We start from the raw sequence: 8801 nt of genomic DNA on the forward strand, positions 1-8801 counted from the left end.
AAGCAGCTGTAACTGGGTCAGAAGGAAAGTGACAGGCTGAGACTTAGTTTTAGGTAGAAAAAATGAGCTTCTGGTCTCTACATTATTGGCTCATCTCATAAACTCAAATCAGGGGATGAGAAGCTAGCAGAAGGGACTGACTCATGCTTATTGATCTGGATGACCTCTGTTTCAAGGTTCCAGCAGTGTTAGCTTACATTTTACAAGGTCTCCCAAAGTGAAATGTAGTGGTCTTTACTTAGTGACAGACTAATTTACAACTATGTAATTATTTTAAGTTTGTAATTAAAATTTCTTCTGAATTATTAATGGCTTTACTGACATGATGTTGTTAAAGCCTCTCATCTTGCTGTTAAGTATTGTAGTGAGAAAATCAGCTGACCTGGAAACCATGGGGATTGGTTCTAATGAGCCATAAATGCTTCCCCTCTTCCTTCAGCACTAGTAGACTACTAGCTTTAGGCATTTAACCAAGCGAATTAGAGACAGAAAATATTAAAATCCAGCTATCCTATATCAGGTGATGAACTCATTTCCAGACTAACTACCCAAGAAAGCAAGTTAAACACTGTAATACAAAGCCTAAAATGGGGCAAGTTGGGGTTAGCTTTTAAAATGCCTGCCTTGAAAAACATGTTATTCTGTGATTTTTTTTTCTTTAAAGTTGTGGAAATTTGATTCAGAAAAATAGCTTAATAAGTTTGTATAGAGCACGGGAGAAGGGGTTGTGAGCATAAATGTATGATGATTATTTTAAGTGTGTGCTTCAGCAGTGAGAACAAACAGATGAAGATACGTGATACTGACTAAACAGGTAAAAATATTTTCTAGTCTCAGTTCCTCTAGTCAATGCCTGAAGTATTAGAAAAAGTACTGAAACAATTCCCAAAGCATCAGGAATTTCTATTTCTACTCAAAGTATTGTTTGTTTTCTTCCAACAGTTCTGTTAAATAAAAGGAAAAGTCTGCTTGTTTATAAAGTTTTATTTAGAGAGATATTTAATGTCACAGGTTAATGTGTGTAGAAACCTTCTCTAACCTTGTTTATAAATCTACCAAGCCTCACCTCAAACAACGTTCTCCTTAAACTTATCCTTTTTGTGCAAAGCTACTGCTTCCTGATGTCCATAACTCAAGGCAGTTTTGTTGTTGTTGTTTTTGGCTTGGTGTGATTCTGAAATGTGATTATTTAATGTTTGCCAAGATGTTTGGAATAGAGTAACTTTCAGCTGATCAACTGATTGTGACTTTCTTCTTTTGTAGTTTTTGGTTTTAAAAATGCTTTCTGTCAAACCCATCTATAATTCCCCCAGAATATATTCGTATGGACTAAGGCTTACCAAAAATAAGGAACATTGGAGAAACTGCCACCACCAGGAGGAGCCAAGGGGACATGATGACTAAAAGTAATCTGGTTTCATGGAGGGGCTACCTAGAAAAAAGACATTAAAGAAAGACTAAGGAAACCTGAATAAAGTATGAGCTGTCATTAATAATAGTGTAACAAATTAATTGTAACAAATGCCCCATACTCAGGTAGGATGTGAATAATCAGGGAAACTGAATGTGGGACATATGGGAACTCCCCTGTCTTCAGAATTTTTCTGTAAATATAGAACTGTTCTAAAACAATAAAGACTATTTAAAAAATAATAAAGACTATTAGGGAAAAAAAAAAAAAAAAAAAGGCTGGGCTCATGCTTGTAATCCCAAGACTTTGGGAGGCCAAGGCAGGAAGATCACTTGAGGGCAGGAATTTGACCAGCCTGGGCAACATAGTAAGACCTCAACTCTACAAAAAAAAAAAAAAAAAAAAAAGCCAGACATGGTGGTGCACACCTATACTCCCAGCTACTTGGGAGGCTGAGGTGGGAGGATCAGCTGACCCCAGAAGTCAAGGTTGCAGTGAGTTGTGAATGCGCCACTGCACTTAAGCCTGGGTGACAGAGATCCTGTCTCCAAAAAACAAAAAAAAAAGGGCTGGGCACAGTGGCTCACACCTGTAATCCCAGCACTTTAGGAGGCCGAGGCAGGTGGATCACTTGAGGTCATGACTTCAAGAACAGCCTGATCAACATGGAGAAACCCCGTCTCTACTAAAAATACAAAATTAGCCGGGCATGGTGGCTCATGGCTCATACCTGTAACCCCAGCTACTCAGGAGGCTGAAGCAGGAGAATCTCTTGAACCTGGGAGGCAGAGGTTGCAGTGAGCTGAGATCGCACCATTGCACTCCAGCCTGGACAACAAGAATGAAACTCCATCACAAAAACAAAAACAAAAAACAAACAAAAACCGGCCAGGCACAGTGGATCACGCCTGTAATCCCAACACTTTGGGAGGCTGAGGCAGGCAGATCACCTGAGGTCAGGCGTTCGAGACCAGCCTGGCCAACATGATGAAACCTCTTCTCTACTAAAAATGCAAAAATTAGCCAGGAGTGGTGGCAGGCACCTGTAATCCCAGCTACTCGGGAGGCTGAGGTGGGAGATTTGCTTGAACCCAGCGGGCAGAGGCTACAGCAAGCCAAGATCACACCACTGCGCTCCAGCTTGGGAGACAGAGCAAGACCCTGTCTCAAAAAAATAAATTGCAAAAACCTTAAAGGCATTACTTGAACATCAGTTGTTTTACTCTTTTATGTGCTCGTCTTTGTGCCCCCAATGACTTGTTTTTATATCTTCCGGAGAGAGGCGGGAGTCTGTTGTTGCACTCACACTGAATTCCCTGGTGGCTGCTTTAACATTTGGCTTTAGGCCAGGCGCAGTGGCTCACGCCTGTAATCCCAGCACTTTGGGAGGCTGAGGTGGGTGGATTACCTTAGGTCAGGAGTTCGAGACCAGTCTGGCCAACATGGTGAAACCCCATCTCTACTAAAAAACACAAAAATTAGCTGGACTTGGTGGCAGGCATCTGTAATCCTAGATACTTGGGAGGCTGAGACAGGAGAATCACTTGAACCCTGGAGGCAGAGGTTGCAGTGAGCAGAGATCCTGCCACTGCATTCTAGCCTGGGAGACAAAGCAAGACTCCATCTCAAAACAACAACAACAACAAGTTGGCTTTAGTATAGACACTTGGGTTCGCAGTTTTGTTTGACCATAGTCACTATGGTTGTTTCTTTCTATGATTGCTTCTTTGTAGTCTTATTATAAAAGAAAAGAACCTGTCGGGCATCTTTTAGGTACGCTCTCATCTGCCACTCTAAACACCTTTTCCTTACAGAAAAAATAAATTACACAAATGCTCTTTCAAATTCACAGCCACAGGGTATCTTACCAGGAGCAGAGAAATGAGGTCAGCTTCCTGGAATGAGGTGCCTAAGGGTAGAGATGACTCCTAGCATAGCCCGACCAGCATCATTAGCGCCAGTGCAGGTACAAATGTTGGCTGATTGATCAGAGAGTGGAGAGGCGGTGGGCGTGCAAGAGTGCGCACTCTGCGGGTTGCGCTCCTTTAGGTGGCCCGAAGAAGGCAGCTGGAGCTCAGAAGCCACCGCTGGCGGACTTGAGCTGTGAGTGAGTGTCTTATTTAAAACATTTCAGAGTCGTGGCGAAGAAGCAGCACGGACTAGGGCGCGCTTCCGCTCTCCAACAACAACTGGACCCCGGGATTGAGGGCGTCGGAACCCCCTCCCGTCCCTCCACCTTCTCTGTGCTTGGGTGCACCCTGTGGATAGAGCCGGCCCGTGGGACCGCAGACTCGTGGGGCTGCTTTCTGTTGAGAGGATTAACAGACCACTGCCGGCTACGACCATTTTCCAGGACAGGCATCTTGTGCGCGCAGGTCACGTCGGGCCTGCCCGGGCTCTGGCTGCCTGGGAGTGCTCTCGCTGTTCACTCCGCGGAATTAGGGGTTGGGGGGCAATTCCCCGCAAATGGGTGAGGGGTGGAGGCGGGCAGACGAATTAATGGATGCACAGTAGCCCCATCGAGGGAAAAGGGGCTGGACGGAGGGGAACTGCGGTGGGCAGGGAAGGCCTGGGGGGCTGGTAGGGGATAGAGAGGAGAGTCCACCCGTGCCGTGACTTACCTGGTCTCTGTGCCTCCGCTCTCCCCTCCCCTCACTAATGAGACTCTTAAACCTGGCAGGGACCCAGGAAGGGATATTTGTAATTATCCCAGGTGTTTCAAATTTACAGCCAGAAGGGAATCACTGTATCTTCTTTATTTCAGTGCCCGCTTTCTCTTAGCACGTTCTTACCACAACCCTTCATTCATGACCTTCTCAGTCCATTTGTTCAACTTTGGCCTCTCCAGTCCATTATCTCCGCACTTTCCGATTTGGATTCCCAGGTCCGTTTGCCCTGAGCGCTCCAGCAGCCATTGTCTGGTCGTGGACTGGCTCTCCGCGAGTCATTCACTCACCTTTCCCACTCTGGATTCCCAAGAAAGGGAATTGAAACCATTGGCTCCTAACCAGTCTGTGTCTGGGTGGGGCTTTGCAGCCTCAGGTCCCCTCTCAGGTTACTGGCCACCCTGTCCCCTATACTGCTAGTTAGGTGGTCTAACCAGGGCTGAGGGGCACTACAGGAACCCAGGAACGAAATGTGCCCAGGGGAGGGCTGTGGAGCAGGCGGTTTCCCCTACACTGACTTGCCCAGTCAGCAGGCACCTCAGGACACTTTGGGTTTTCCACTGGAAAACTGCACATTGTTTTTAAAAGGACACTGAGCTCAGAAGACCTCTCAGGTGAAGCTAGCACTTTCCACAAGCAACACTTAAAAAGCTAGGAGGTGGCTGCATTCGATGCAATGCTATACTCTAGCCACTGGGATTAAACACTTTCTTCTTTTCTAATCCATCAATTAAAAAGAAAACCTGTGATTCCTCTCCCAACTTTCCTTTTAATTTGGGGGAAAGAACAACTGGGTGAGGGGGGTGGTTACTTGTTTCCAGATTTAGAAGCATTTAGGGGATTACACATTTCACAAGCCTGAAGAGTTCCCAGGGTGCGGGTGGGGTGAAGCAGAAGGAAGAGTCCCGTCTTCTGGTGTCCGGAGGTTCCTAGGCGGCTTGGCCCACAAAGCCACACTTACCTTTTCCTCCAGTCAAGAACATCTGCTGCTCTGTCCTAGCCCTTCTTCGAAGAATAGAACCCCCTCTTCTTGTGGTAATGCCTCCTCTCTACACTTCAAGCCAGAGTTCAGCTACAGACTGCAATTTTATACCACCCCTGGAATCCACCTGGTTAGTCCAGGTGGCTCTGAATTCAAATGAGCCAATCAGAGGCCTTCCTGGGAACTTGAAAGTTTGCTCTTCCAACACGTTAGTACAGGTGGCTCCTGATTCAAGATGAGCCCATCAGAGGCCCTCCTGGGAACTTAAAAAGAAAGTCTGCTCGTGCAACGGTTTAGTCCAGGTGGCTCCTGATTCAAGATGAGCCAATCAGAGGCCCTCCTGGGAACTTGAAAGTCTGCTCTTCTCATGGCCTGAACAGGATCTCACTGTGTGCCATCCAGGCTGAGTGCAGTGACACAATCACAGCTTACTGCAGCCTCAAACTCCTGGGCTCAAGTGATCCTCCTGCCTCAGCCTCCAGAGTTGCTAGGGCTACAGGTGCATGTCACCACAACTGGCTAATTTTTTTAATTTTTATTTTTTGTAGAAACAGTGTCTTACTTGTTACCTAGGCTGGTCTCAACTCCTGGGCTCAAGCAATTCTCCCATCTCTGCCTCCCAAAGTGTTGGGATTACATATGTGAGCCACCACATCTGGCTGGCCTGGACATTAAAATATATAAATTAAGAGCTACAGGCAGTCAAGTCACCACTGTATGGCAGATGCCAATCTAGAGTGAGAGATAATAAAGCTGATCTGCAGAGAAAAATGGACAGCAGATGGAGGGGAGACCCAGTGGCACTGGTGTTCCTGACTCTTAGCTGGACCTGTGTCCTTTCTGCAATTTGGCTCTTTTTCTTTTCTTTTCTTTTCTCTTCTTTCTTTTTGAGATGGAGTCTGGCTCTGTCATCCAGGCTGGAGTGCGGTAGCACGATCTTGGCTCACTGCAGCCACTGCTTCCCAGGTTTGAGTGATTCTCCTGCCCCAACCTCCTGAGTAGCTGGGACTACAGGCACATGCCACTATGCCTGGCTAATTTTTGTTTGTTTTGTTTTGTTTTGTTTTGTTTTTGAGACGGAGTCTTGCTCTGTCACCCAGGCTGGAGTGCAGTGGCCGGATCTCAGCTCACTGCAAGCTCCGCCTCCCGGGTTCAGGCCATTCTCCTGCCTCAGCCTCCCGAGTAGCTGGGACTACAGGCGCCCGCCACCTCGCCCAGCTAGTTTTTTTGTATTTTTTAGTAGAGACGGGGTTTCACCATGTTAGCCAGGATGGTCTCAATCTCCTGACCTCAAGTGATCCACCCACCTCAGCCTCCCAAAGTGCTGGGATTACACACGTGTGCCACCGCGCCCGGCCTAAAGTTTGACTTTTCAACCCTTGTCAATAAATGAGAGGCCCCTGTGTTCCTTCAGTAATGAACAAATATATTAATTATCAATTGCTGCATAAAAATGTAACCCCAAACAGTGGCTTAAAACAACAAACACATACATGTATTTCACAGTTTCTCTTGGTCAGAAATTGGGGAGTGGCTCAGCTGAGTGGCTCTGGCTCAACCCGCAGTCAGGATGCCAGCTGGGGCTGTACTCTTCTGATGGCTTGACTGTGACTGAAGGATCCATTTCCAAAGTGGCTCATCTACATGGCTCTTGTCCTGGCAGAAGGCCTCATTCTGTGCTGGCTGTTGGCAGGCCCGTTTGGCTGGCTGTTGGTAAAAGGCCTCAGTTTCTCACCATATGGACCTCTCCGCAGGCTGCTTGAGTGTCCTCATAACATGGCTGCCTTCCCCCAGAGCAAACAAGCCAAGGGAGAGAGCAAGGAGAAAGCCACTGTGCATTACATGATGTATTCTCTGAAACTGAAGGTCACTTTCACTTTATTCTGGGTTTTTTTTTTTTTTTTTAAAGACAGAGTCTCGCTCTGTCGCCCAGGCTGGAGTGCAGTGGCACAATCTTGGCTCACTGCAATTTCTGCCTCCTGGGTTCAAGCAATTCTCCTGCCTCAGCCTCCTGAGTAGCTGGGATTACAGGTGCATGCCGCCATGCCTGGCTAATTTTTGTATTTTTAGTAGAGACGGGGTTTCACCATGTTGGTCAAGCTGGTCTCGAACTCCTGACCTTGTGATCCACGCCCCCCGCCCCACCCCTTGGCCTCCCAAAGTGCTGGGATTACAGGTGTGAGCCACCACACCTGGCCTATTCTGTTCTTTAGATCACTATGTTGAGCCCACTCTTAAGAGAAAGACAAATAGGTTCCACGCAGGGAATCAGTGTGTCTAATTTTGAGGTCTCTCCATTCTCACTGACCACTGCCATCCTGCTGGCCTCTGGGATTCCAAGCTTGGGTGTTTCCTCACCACATCACCTGAAAGCCATCCCTGGGGTGTCTAGCTGTTTCAGGGGTGGCTCGGGCCTTCAGGCATAGTTCTGTTTTGTCCCATCCTTCTCAGCTCTGATACAACTGAGTGACTCTACTCTTTGTAAGAAAGGCAGTTCTCGCTGGGCGCGGTGGCTCAAGCCTGTAATCCCAGCACTTTGGGAGGCCGAGACGGGCAGATCACGAGGTCAGGAGATCGAGACCATCCTGGCTAACACGGTGAAACCCCGTCTCTCCTAAAAAATACAAAAAACTAGCCGGGCGAGGTGGCGGGCGCCTGTAGTCCCAGCTACTCGGGAGGCTGAGGCAGGAGAATGGCGTGAACCCGGGAGGCGGAGCTTGCAGTGAGCTGAGATCCGGGTACTCCAGCCTGGGTGACAGAGCGAGACTCCGTCTCAAAAAAAAAAAAAAAAAAGAAAGGCAGTTCTCCCCTGGCAGGTACCAATCCCTCCCAACCCCACTGTGCAGACAGAGAATATGTTACAATTACAAAATGGGGGCACAGTATATGAACAGAATATTTGAAATTTTTTTCTGCCCCCAAAAACCTGGGGCCCAAGGTTGTTATATCTTCATGTCCTCATTTCTTAGGGAGGTACCTTCAGAACCAATAGTGACCACTAACTTCTCTGGTGGTCAGTTCCTTGAAAGGCAAAGGAGTGTGAGAGAGGAGTAGATGGTCAACCTCCCACTGCCATGGTAACGGGGGTGCTGGCTGATGGGAGCAGAAAATAATTTAATGAAAGGGTGTGGGGGCAGTCACAAGATGTCTGGGAACACTGGCGGGCCAGCTGCTGAAAACAGGGACAAGGAAGGCTCCGTGGCTGGAGCCCAAACCACAGACACCACAACCACCACCACAGACTCCAGAGATAGCAGCTTATAGCACTCCATCAGCTGCCACCACCACCATCCAGAACACCAGATGTTGTAGCCATGGCTGCAGCAGGAATGGATGTCCCACTGTCCCTGCTCCTCAGTGTCGCTAGCTCCCAAGTTCAGGGCAGGTCCATCTGATTGGCTGAGTCTGGAACGTCTGCCTGTGCCTCAGCTGTGAGGGAGGCAGGGAAAGCAAGCCTTTTCAGCTTCTGTCGTGGGAGGTGGGCTCTGCCTCCTACCAAGAATCAAGGGGTGGAGGATCTTCGAACACAGGAAAAGAACCCGGATCCTGGCACCCCCAAATCCTCAGAGTCCATTTCACAGCATAAGAAATTGAGGGTCCCAGATCATTCACGTAAGAAGTTTAGAGGGGGAAGAAAAGAATGATAAAGGAAAAGAACAGCAATAGCAAAGGATCTTTTCTTTGTTTCAGTAAGATGAAGAAGCCTCAGCAGTTTCGTGGGGGGAAGAAACAGGAAAACCTC

Source organism: Papio anubis, chromosome 14, assembly GCF_008728515.1.
Source record: "Papio anubis isolate 15944 chromosome 14, Panubis1.0, whole genome shotgun sequence".
Taxonomy (NCBI): Eukaryota; Metazoa; Chordata; class Mammalia; order Primates; family Cercopithecidae; genus Papio; species Papio anubis.